Source organism: Globicephala melas, chromosome 3 (assembly GCF_963455315.2).
Source record: "Globicephala melas chromosome 3, mGloMel1.2, whole genome shotgun sequence".
In the NCBI taxonomy this organism is placed as follows: domain Eukaryota; kingdom Metazoa; phylum Chordata; class Mammalia; order Artiodactyla; family Delphinidae; genus Globicephala; species Globicephala melas.
The window spans coordinates 97,276,101-97,289,250 of NC_083316.1; positions in this window are offsets into that span (position 1 = coordinate 97,276,101).

Sequence of the window (13,150 nt, forward strand, 5' to 3'; positions counted from 1 at the left end):
AGAAAATCCAGAGACATAGTAATTTTTTCTTCTCCTTCTTTCTCTTGCTCCTTGTCTCTTTGTAACTCTTTGTGACAGCTCCCCTCCTGAGAATAAGAACAGCTTCAATCCTCTCTGACCCAGCAATCAGACTCCAAAAGTATGACCTCTCATTCAATTGCCTGATGGAGACTGGGTTAGAAACATCAGAAGAGCAGCTGATCAAGACTTTTACTTCAGTTCTTAGATACAACAAGATTGGAAAAAAGCAAAACAAACAAAACTCAAATACAATGAGAACGTAAGACATTTTCCAAATCTCAAAATATTGCCAACTGCAGTTTAGGATTAAAATCTAATTCTTGCTTTAGCTATTTAAGTCATTTATCCCAAATCAAAAACAAAGAATGGCATTTATACTTTATCAATTTTTATTTCTCTTCTTCAAAGGATAACAAAATAAAGATCTATTTTGAAAAATCAACATAATAAATACAACAGAAGCGGCAGGACAGCACCAAGTGGCTGGTGCGTGTATTAGTGGGGGAAAATATAACATCTTTGAGACACATATTTCAGGCCATCCTTTAACCATCGATTTCTGTTGTTTGGAGGATGCACTCCGGCAAAGAACAGTTGCCTCTAGGCACATATTACACAGCGAAATAGAAAGAGACAGTATCTGCCAAAAGAATTTATAATCCTCAGGAAGAAGATAAACATCCCACACTCACACCTTGTTAGTATGCTTAAGCGCACAACCTAATTGTGTAAAAGGGATTCAATATTCTGGGTGCTGATGTTCCAGCGAGTTACGCATCAGTAAGCAGATATAAGGGAGTTCAGTTATTTAAGAAACTTTTTCCTTAACTTTCTATTAAAATCTATTGTTTACACATTATCAGCAGGAAATGCACAACGTGCCAGGGATTTGAGTAAGTATTCTAGCTCATCTTGACCTCAGGCATCAGAGTAAACCCAAGGACAAGCAATAACCCTTGAGAAGTGTGCTGAGAGCTGGCCCACGTTGCTTAAAAACGGAATGTCCTTTCTCACAATGAAATGCCTCAAGGGAACTGTACGTGTATCTCAGGTCCAAACCCTTGGTGCTTCAGTGTCCTCTAAGCATGTTCTCTCCTTCTAGTTTCAGAGAAAAGGTGGTGTAGAATTCTGATATATTCTCTGTGAATCCAGCATGATGCCATTAAAATATCTCAGATAAATAAGCAAATTAGTAATTCTAGTAAATTACCAATGGCACAGAGTTGATGTAGCTTATGGAGACACCAAAGAATACATCTCAGTGCACAACTCCAGAGGTCACTCTTTACATGGAATTTGGGGTGCTGTTCACACAGAGCACAATGTAAGTGCTGCCTGGGGAACTGAAGCATGGAAGCCCCAGGCCCTTACCCAAGCTCCATATGATCTGTTTTATAGAGAGTTTTTAGATAAAATTTCATGAAAGTCTGAAAACACTGGTCTAGGTTACTTTGAAGAACCATATTGTCTTAAAAACCATATGAAGAAACCATATTGTCTTAAAAACTGTGTTTCCTCTATTTGTGGTTTTCTTGCTTGTTCAGGAAAAAGAAAGAAAGAAAGAGGGAAAACATATCGTGCGCATGGATGTGTCATACACTGTTGTAAGGGCCGAGCACTTCAAACACACGTATTTGCAATTAATCATCATAACAACTCTGTGCTTCAGTTGTTAGTGTCTCAATTTGCAGAATCTCAGTGAAATCTGAGATCCAGAGAGGTGAAGGGGCTTCCCTGGGGATAAGCAAGCTAGGAAGTAGAAGAGGCTAAGTAGGAAGGCAGGACTTTAACTCCAAGATTTGTGCTCTTACAACTACATCTTGCTTTCCAAGATGGCAGGACGCACGGTGGCAGGGAGGTCTCTGAGAGCACTGAGCTATGGCAATCGGTCGAAATTAAAATGGTGTCATTTGGGGTTAAATTATAGATCACCTTGTTTCAGACTGTACTGCTGATAAGCAGCAGAAGCCAAAGATTTGACAACTTAAATTCTATCCATTAACTTATTTTTCAATAGAAATTAGGGAAACCATGGTTGTTTTATGTTTCAGTGAGAACTCTCTTATTCACGACAATAAGTGGAAGAATTTCACATGAATCCCAGGGAACCTGCAGACAGCCCTGATAGAGTTGCTTCCCTATAGCCACAATGAGCAGAGGATATTTCTTCCTTCCACCCAGCCCAGCCTTCCCTCCTCTCAAAATCTTCCATTCTACAGCCCTGCTTCACTGTACAGAGGCACATAAAAGCCTAGAAAGCTCAAGGCTCTGTGTCCTATTCCATTTTAAGTGAGGGCTCCATCCAGCATCCTTGAGTTTCGTGTTCAGTGTTTTTCAGGGAGTATGTTTGTGAAATCACTCTGTTTTTCCTACTTTGTGTTTGAGATAATTCTGAATCTGCTCTGTTCAATCTTTCTGCTCCCCCTTCACCCTACAATCATGGCTGCATCCTCAAGTGCCATCAAAAGTAGGACAACGTACAACTACCACTTGATCCACGTTCAAGAGGTACCCTTTGAATAGGAAAATTCTTCAGCTGTACCAAGTTTAAAGGCCTTTATCCTACTCCTTGCTGCCATCTCTCATCCTCCTTTCTCAACCCCTTCACTGGGATCAAGTCCTCTAACTCTGTGACAAGCAGGGAAGAACAAGAAATAAGAAAGTGAAAAGACACTGGGACAAAAGGGGAAGAAGAAAATGGAAGGGTGGTGTTTAAGACTGTGAGAGTGCCCCTTTGTGCAGGGCATCTAAAGTGGAGTGTGTGATGAGGTATCACCTCACACCAGTCAGAATGGCCATCATCAAAAAATCTACAGACAATAAATGCTGGAGAGGGTGTGGAGAAAAGGGAACCCTCTTGCACTGCTGGTGGGAATGTAAACTGATACAGCCACTATGGAGAACAGTATGGAGGTTCCTTAAAAACTAAAGATAGAACTACCATATGACCCAGGAATCCCACTACTGGGCATATACCCGGAGAAAACCATAATTCAAAAAGAGACATGTATCACAATGTTCATTGCAGCACTATTTACAATAGCCAGGACATGGAAGCAACCTAAGTGTCCATCTACAGATGAATGGATAAAGAAGATGTAGCATATATATACAATGGAATATTACTCAGCCATAAAAAGAAACGAAATTGAGTTATTTGTAGTGAGGTAGATGGACCTAGAGTCTGTCATACAGAGTGAAGTAAGTCAGAAAGAGAAAAACAAATACTGCATGCTAACACATATATATGGAATCTAAAAAAAAAGTGGTTCTGATGAACCTAGGGGCAGGACAGGAATAAAGACGCAGATGTAGAGAATGGACTTGAGGACACGGGAGGGGTAAGGGTAAGCTGGGACAAAGTGAGAGACTGGCATGGACTTACATATACTACCAAATGTAAAATAGATAGCTAGTGGGAAGCAGCTGCATAGCACAGGGAGATCAGCTTGGTGCTTTGTGACCATCTAGAGGGGTGGGATAGGGAGGGTGGGAGGGAGACACAAGAGGCAGGAGATATGGGGATATATGTATAGCTGAGTCACTTTGTTATACAGCAGAAACTAACACAACATTGTAAAGCAATTATACTCCAATAAAGATATTAAAAATAAATAAATAAAGTGGAGGGTGTGGTGTGTGACAGAGCGGGACAGAGAGGGAGAGGGGGCAGGAAGGAGAGAGAGAAGGTTGGCAGCACGGAGTATTTGGGATGCAGGTGCAATCGATGTGAATAAATGCAGCCAGTATCCACAAACAAATAAGCCAGGAACTACTAAGGGGGAGGGGAATTTGAATTTGTCAAACACCTACTTTGTGAGAGCTCTAGATGCACTTATCAAATCAGTCTAAACAACTCAATGAACATTTGTAAAACTAAGAAGCATTTTCTCTCACACCCAAGAATCCTAATCTCCTGAGAATCTAACGTGTCCACCCTGTGACCCCTTTGCCACTTCTTCCCTCGAGCAGGCAGAGAGCGGGTTGAACAACTCATCCAAATGAGGTCTGAAATTATGAGTGGATTTGAGTATCACTGCCATTCCTTTCTCCTATTTTCATAAATAATCACGTTGACTGTACAGAGCCATTTTCAGAACAAGTTGGCATTCTTAACTACACAGCTGGCACAGATGGTTACTCACCCTGGGTTACTATGACTTGCGAAACTGATCTATATGTAGATGTAAAAATCTCCATAAATTTAGCAATATTTTTAAATGGTCCCAAACGTGGGCTATGAAAGCACCTCTAGCAGTAAAGGCCATCCTCAGCTAAAAGGTTAATTCTTTTAGCAACTGAAAAGTCTGCCGTCTCAGGCATAGCTCAAAGCTGAGAACTTAACTACATAAGGCACAGTCTCATTGGACATGCAGAGTAAACAACCTTGTCAAGAATGTCGTGTGAAGAACGGCTACTCAGCGGGGTCAAAGGGGGTGAACAAGATAAGGGGTGGAGGCAGTCAAGTGCAAGGCCACTGTGGGATGTAACTTATGGTGCTTTAATAATTTGGGCATGTCCAGTGTTAAGAGAGCTGTTTGCCTGACACAAGGAAGGGACTAGTACAAGCACCCAGTGAGAAGACCTGAGTGGAGGGATGCTAAAACTCCATCCCAGCAAACTAAGGGGATGATGGCAAAAGGGCTCTGCAGGGTCAGCCAGCCTGCTGACCAAAGCTGTCACAAAGGTCAGGCTTGAGGCAACTAAGAAAGAGCTTAATTATCTAGCCGTTGTCATTTGAGTCGGGGCCAAACAGCAGGAGGAATGTGCTGGACCACCAATTAGGTTAGTTAGGAGGTTGTTCAGTCCAAGATCAGAAATAGAGGTGAGTCAGAGCCTGCCGAGGGCAAACATCAAAGGTCCTCTTGGGCATCAGGGGGTTCCCCTTCCTACTGTGGACCAGGCCTCTCCCATGACCTAACACATCAGTAGGCCTTAATTTCTGGCACCACTGAAATTCTGACCTTCTCGCTCAGAGAGAATGTCATAACCTATGATGCCCACTGAACTTTAGTCAGTACCATTTTTAAATATTTTACTGCCTATTGAGTTTTACCACCAAATCCTATTCTTATTACAATGCTCTTTTTAATAAAACTACAGTATACCAAAAGCATGTTTTTCTAACAGCTGCCATTATCTGAGTTCACCCCATGAACTTCAGGGGCAGGATCTCTCAACAAGATATTTCAGGCAGGAAATATTCATCCAGGTCCCCACTTCAGTTATGTGCCGAGAGAAATCCATACTCTGAAAATACCCCGAGTCCTCGACAATAACTGAATAACTAAGTAATGTACTAGTACTATGTTGTGCCCTAAATTACACTAAATTACAGTGGAGAATTTGGTATATGACAGAGTTTAAGAGAATTTTGGCTACTCAGCTATTCAGAGGGTCTTACTTTTACTGTACTATTAAGTGCAGACACATGTCCGTTGGCTAAACACTCTAAACCTGAAACAGATAAACTCTCCCTGAAATACACAAACTCTACCTGAAATACATAAACTCCATACCCAAAATATATAAACAATCCTAGTCAAAAACAATCCTAAAACCTTATAACCTCACTTTTGCTTTTTGGTTGAAAGGTATATTCATACTCACCTATAAGATTTCCTAAGATGTTTTGATCTCCTACTTCTGGCCATAAATAAGTGGGCAGTAGAAAATTAATCATCTATTTGATATTATATATCTTTTTAGTAACTTTGACAATTTATACTGTAAACATTTGGATTTAATTAGTAAAGATTGATTTATACAATAATAATCATTTTAAAATGTGATGTAATTTAGTAAGATTATGCTTAATCTTAATAAATAATATTAATAATTTAGAATTAATAATTGATAAATAATTATAAACAATGCTTTCATTTTTTATACTTTAGAGTTAGCCAATGTAATGCATCTTACTGTTATGGTAATATAATATGTTCTGTTTTAAAATATACTGTATTTTAAAATATATATGTATTTCTTTCGTTCCTATGAGTATTTTTTCTTCCAGTTTAAAACACGGTTTGAGTTCCGTGTTGGTTTGAGGGGAAAGAAAACTCCATGTTGCTTCAGTGAATAGGATGTAGCGAAGAATAAACTCCCATCATTTTATCCCTTCATTAAAATTCATCATTTTGGTATTTGTTGGGGTTGAGGGTGGAGGAAGGAGTGGCTCTATCCTCTGCATCATAGCAGTTTCCCTTCCAAATGGAGGTTTCACACGCAGCCTGACCCAGGACAATACATGCCACTCGGTGGATTAAAAATTTATAAGATATTTTTCCATCTCTGCTTGGAATACAAATGAACATATTCTTGTTTCATTTAAAGTGATTTCTCACTCGGGGCTGAAGAGATGTGTTAACACCTTAAATTCTATGGGTTTTGCTTTTCTGACTATGTTACCCAGGAAATAAGCTAAACAACTAGACTACTTGGCAAGATAGTCATATTCCACATACCAAGCACAATAATCTCCCTTTACGTAAAGTCCCAGTAGGTGGGAATGACACAGCTTCACCATCACACAAACACACACACATACACCTGCACCATATCAATGTAACATTTTTCAGTAAAGACTTCATTCCACATTAAGTGTATGTGTGTGTGTGTGTGTGTGTACTTAACACACTCTATGTATAACATAACGGCAATTTCATGTTTCCAAATGGCGATTCATATTTTCTGCCATCCATGTGGCAGCACCCTGATGGAATTCTGGTGGTAGGTTGGGGGTTCGGTGCATGCCCACAGGAGCACAACAGAAGTCTGGAGCCTGTCTCTTGCCCCATAAATTACCAAGAGAGGAAACATTTTGTGGAGGGTAGTCAGTTAACTTTGTTTAAATACATCAATAGAGAAAATTCTTTCACCCCCTTAAGACAAGGGTTGAAGTTAACCTACAAATACGGGGTTATCTTTTGGAAGATTTATGTTAATTGGATTTGATCTCTGATAGTGTTGATTAACAACACTCCTACTAATGAGGGCATGTCCTTTCCCCAGGCTCTTCTCTTTCTTACCTTGCCTTGTATTGCTGTAGCTACTGTAAGAGAATGCAATGAGAAATAACTCTGCATATAAATAGATTCAGAAATGACTAAAATCACTGTAATACCTGAGTGATTTTGTGCTCAAAGATTTTTGTTAAAAATAAACTACTATTTTTTAATGAAAAAAAAGTCTTATTCATTCTACCAGAAAAAAAAAAGAGCTTTTTAAATGCATTAGTAAAAGGATATGGGCAGAAAGCAAAAAAGGAAAAATGTTTAAGACCAAATAAAAATTGAATTCCTATAATCATGTAGCAAGAATGAAACTTAAGCCCCAGGCTCTCAGAGATTAAAGAAAAAGGCTGAGAGTTTCAAGGTGAAGTTCCAATTGAAAAGCTATTCAGCTAGCCTTTCTAACTATCTGAGGTGATGAGTGCAACCTCAAATACCCAGCAAAAGGCAACTATCAGAAGTCAACAATTTTTCTTACAACTAATCTTACACACACATGCTCACACATGCATACACTGTCCCAAGTATATTTAAGCTGTGATGCATGAATCATATACCAGTTTCGCTAATCTTTTCATCAAGTCCTTGGAAACAAAAACAGACACACAAAAAAAACACTCTACCTCTGTGATCTCCAATATTATAGGTAAGTTCTAATAAAATTCCATCTGAAATAAACAACAGGACTTTATACCTAAACATTCTACTTTTTTCAAAGATTTGATTTCTACAGCTAGAATTTTGGAGAGAATTATAGAAGCTCATTTGAACTTAATATGATATGGCATTTTAATTTGAGAAGGAGAATAACTCAAGAGAATCAGCTGAAAAACTAGAATTAATTTTTTAAAAGCTCAGTAAAAATGGTTGCAAGGTGTATTTTTAAAGGTCAATTTTTGTAAACCAACATAAACCACTTAGAAAATGTATTGGAATAATAATGACGTTTACAATAAAATAAAAACATGATACCTAACAATAATCCAAATAAAATATATATACAGTTTATGTGAAGAAAAAACAAGGTTTGCTAAGAAATGTAAAAAAAAGATAAAAAAGTGAAACGAAATATCATTTCCTTGGGGGGAAAAAAGGATTTAGTCTTATAAAGATGACACTTCCTTCAAAATCAATTTATAAATTTTATGTGACTTAAATCAAAGTCCCAGAGGGATTTAATTTTCTTGGAACTTAGCAAAAAAAAAAAAAAAAGTTTAAATTATCTACAAGAAGAAACAGGCAAAAATAAATAAGAAAAAATGGTAAAGAATAAAAATGAAAGAAATTAGTTCAACCAGACCTGAAAACATATCATAAAACTACAATCATTAAATCTGCAGACAGCACTGAGAAAAAAACTCAACATTATAGAAAGAAACCCTAATGTATAGAGCAGGTGTCCAACAGAAACATAATGAGTCACATATACAATTTACAAATTTTCTAATACCCACACTTTAAAAGGTAAAAAGTGAAATTAATTTTAATAATACTTATATATTATTTACATATCATCAATATACTAGATATCATTATATATCATATCTTTTATTATACCCAAATATTATCATTTCCACATGTCATAAATATCAAACCATTATTGAGATGTTTTCATTCTTTTGTTGTTGTTCTTCTCAGTGTTTAAAATCCAGTATGTATTTGACACAGCACATCTCAGTTTGGCCCAGCAATATACTGAGGTGCTCAATTGTCACACACAGCCACAGGCTACTGTGCAGGTACAGAGCAAAATAATATGTGATCAAAGGAGTACCATGAATTCAATAAATGGTGTTAAAACAGTCTCTCCTTTTGTTCAAAAAAATTAGTTTATATACATATCTCAAGCAATGAGCAGTAAATGATCTAAGGAGATAAAGAGTCAAATGCTTTTTTTTTTTTTATGAAGTTTTCTTTAATAGCATTTTTTTTTTTTTTTTTTTTTTGCGGGACGCGGGCTTCTCACTGTTGTGGCCTCTCCCGTTGCGGAGCACAGGCTCTGGACGTGCAGGCCCAGCGGCCATGGCTCACGGGCCCAGCCGCTCCGCGGCATGAGGGATCTTCCCGGACCGGGGCACGAACCCGTGTCCCCTGCATCGGCAGGCGGACTCTCAACCACTGTGCCACCAGGGAAGCCCTAATAGCATATTATTTGAGACTCATGATAGTAACAAAAAATTGGCAAACGGAGGAAATCTAGACAATTTTTTATTGTACTCAGACCATATTTAATAAATATCAACGTTGATGATACAGGCAAAGGCTGTGGGAGCTCAGAGGAATAGGGGGTGGCAAGGACTGCAGTGTGTTGGGGGGTAAAGCATGACACCCTCTCCCAGTACCTCTCCCCTCACTAAGGACTCACACTGTCCCCTTTGGAACCTCTCAGAGGAGATACTTTGTATTTTACTTCGACAAATATAAAATAAGTAAAATTTGAGTTAAATGCTTTAACAAGACAAAATTTACAAACTTTGGCACAACCTAAGTGGCCACCAAATGTCTACGGAGAGGAAAATTCTCCAACCTTAAAAGCAACATACGAAGTCTCAAAACATAGTCAATAGTTTGATTAGGTAAAACTGCAAAACTTTTTCATATCTGAAATCAAAAGACAACTGGTAAAAACAAATATTTGCTGCAAAGAGGTTTTAAGAATTCTGAGGAGCTCATGCTAATCAAGGTGCAAACCAGTAAGAATCCCAACAGGTAAATGGGCAAAGGACAGGAACAGGCAATTTAGAAAAGAAAATAACTAGTGAACAAACAAATCGGAGGAGGGGACCACCTCACTAGTAATCCCAGAAATACAAATTTAAACAAGAAGATGGTTTAAAGTTCCTTCCTTCCTCAAATATCTAACATTCATCTCTGCTACCTTTCCTCATCTTTGATACAACCTTTGAGGGTGTAGCTATGATTAGCAAATGCTATGACACTGTATCTTCTGCATTGAAAGAATTCTGTATATAAATAGATTCAAAAGTGACTAAAATCATGGTACTCTCTAAATTATTTAGTGCTCAAAGAATTTTGAGAGAGAGAAAGAGAGAGGCAAAAAGAATATCATGGCATATCTGAGTGAACAAGACCTTAGCCATCTGAAAAACAATGAATGAATGAAAACGAATTTTTGTTTTCCAAACTGTCACAATTACAGATATCATAAGGGACCTCAAATGTTTGGCTGCTGCAATGACATATAATATAAAATAATAAAAAGAAAAACAAACCCATGTTTGTAGCAGTGAAAGAAAAGCATTGGTTAATACACTAAGACTCAACCTTCCCAAATCATAATAAATGTAACAAATGTAAAAATAGTACTCACCATGTGCCAAGCACTGTTCTAATCTAATCCTCACAATAACCCTATAATGTAGATATTATTAATATTCCCATTTTACAAACTGGGCATCTTAGGTACAGAGTTAAGTAACATTTTTCGGAACACATCGCTAGTAAGAGTATGGATTAATTACTATCCTGCCCATAGGAGACTTAACCACATTCTAAAAAGCAGGCTAAATTTTAGCTAATTAAATATTTAATGAAGGCTTATTATGTTAGCATGCTGGTTTTAAAGAAGTCCAATTTATGACACAACTGAGCTTAATTTTCTATACTCAATTAACACATGATACTGTGGAATTCCTTACATATGCCAGGTACAAAGTGTATTAAAATGATTTTATAATATTTAAAACAGCTTTTGTGGAGTTTTATAGCTGTCTTATCTTTCCTTTGAGGGTTTTGGTGGCTTATATCAACGGCGAAGTCTTTGACCAGAAACAAAAGCTCCCGGCATTAGTATCACTGGAACAATCAATGTATTTTCATTTCCCCCCTAGCTCCAGGAAAGGAGAAAATGAAAGATCACCTCATTAAGGAAGTGCCTATGCCATGGAGAATATCCCACAAAACAAAAGGGGAGATGAAAAGCCTGTTCTGTCCCACTCGTCTGGATTTGGCCTTTCTGACAGCATACTCCAGTGCCTCAAGTCACGGAGAAGAAATTATGATAATTAGGTTGAACAGAAAACTCAAAACAGAGCGGAGCTGTGGCCACATCCTGGTTTGTGACTAAGAGAGCGTGCATACTTACACACCCACCCCAACCTGCTGCTTCAGACTGGGAGTAATGGCACAATGTATTTGAGGAAGGGAAATCACCTGAGCTAGGGCTCCCCAGCCATCCTGGGCTCCCGTGGGAGATGGAAGGGCCTGGATCGTATCCCAGTCCATGGGGTTGCATAGTGGAAGTCAAAGATGGTCTACCTCAGGACCTTATCTGAGGGTTTGTCGTGATGGGGTGAAATGACCCCGGGCTCTGGGCTATACAGCAGGTCACGCAGCCTGGGGCTGAAAGGAGGCACACGAGACCTCAGGTGTGGGGCAAGAGCCAGCAAGGACAAGGCTGGGGCTTGATCAGGCTGACAGAATCCATCATGAATTCACCAGTCACAGACATGAGAACTAAATGCCAACACCAGGCCAACAATGATGACCTCAGAAATCAAAGGCCCCCGGGAAAGGATAAAGCCCCACAGTGGGTCTCAGGCCACCCTCTTGCTGCGACTTCAAGAATATCCAATTCCCACCCCCAACACCATACACCCAGGCTCCATCTTGGAGAAAAGTCTGGAAGGAGAAGACAATCTGTAAGATGTCAGCATTGTCACTATTGTTTTAAGTTCTTGAAGAGGATTAAAATTTTTGTGTTGGATTATATTTGATTTGTTTAGTATTCAGCAGGAGCCCAAGGAGATGAAGAAATTTACAGAAAAAAAATAAATAAGCAACATTTTTGTGTGTGTATCTGAATGTAGTGTGTACCTGTTATTACTTCACTTCAGTAAAATCTCCTATGGCAAAAGGGGATTTGCTTTACAGAGACTTGCTTTATGAAGGAATTTCCTCAAAAGATTGTAATATTGTTGCAGAGAGAGAAAGACAGACAGAAACAGGAAGAGATTGACTCTGCATTGGAATTAAACTTTCTTTATAGAAAAACCTGCCATAAGTAAAAGAATTACCTATCCCTTATTACGTGCCAAGCCCTGTTCTAAATACTTTCAGGTATTTAGTCCATTTAATCCTCATAATCATACCATGACGGAGACGTGTTTTTTATCATTTCAATTTTACAGATTCAAAAAACGAGGGCTGGAAAGGTTAAATAACTCACTGTGGTTGTACTGCTGGTAAATGATAAAGCTCTATAGTTTATACTTTTATTGTCTACCTTATGCTACGTTTTGGGCAAATGAGTCACTTCCAGGTTTTTCCACTAGTCCTCTGTTAGCTAAACGATGCTCACCAAAGATGAGAAGCCTTTACCTTGCACTGGATGCCACCCTCCTGACTGACCTGTCCTCTGAGCTCCAGGACCTGCCTGCTGGGTGTCTCTACTTGAATGTGCCACCATCACCTCAAGCTCAGAATGCCCCAAGGAGAACACAGCCTCTTCCTCCCAGAATCACTCCTCTTTTTGTATTTTCCATTTCTAATTGGCACCAGAATCTTCTCGTCACATCTGGAGTCAATCCTAGAAGCATCTTTTCTTTTTCATCCTCCAAATTTAATCTGTCATCAGGTCCTGAAGATGAGACCTCCCTATGATCCCTCAAATTCTGCCTCATCTCTCCTCTCAGTTCATCTTAGTGGTTAAGAACATAGGCTCTAGAGCAATAGCTACTAAAAATATGACCTTGAACAATGTCTTAGCGCAGGCTGCTACAACAAAAATACCATAGGTAGTAAGGCTTAAACAACAAAAATTTATTTCTGACAGTTCAGGAAGCTGGAAGTCTGAGATCAGGGGGCCAGCATGGTTAGGATCTTGGTGAGAACCCATTTCCTGCTTTACATCCGGTTGCCTTCTTGCTGTATCCACACATGGTGAAGCTCTGCTTTCCTCTTCCTCTTATAGGGGCAGTAATCCCATGATGGGGGATCTATCCTATAACCTTTCTACACTTAATTATCTCCCAAAGACCCCAACTCCAAATACCATCAGATTAGCAATTAGGGCTTTAACATATGAATTTTGAGGGAACACATATTCAGTCCATAGTAAGTGGTTTATTTAACCTTTCTTTGCCTGAGCTTCTTCA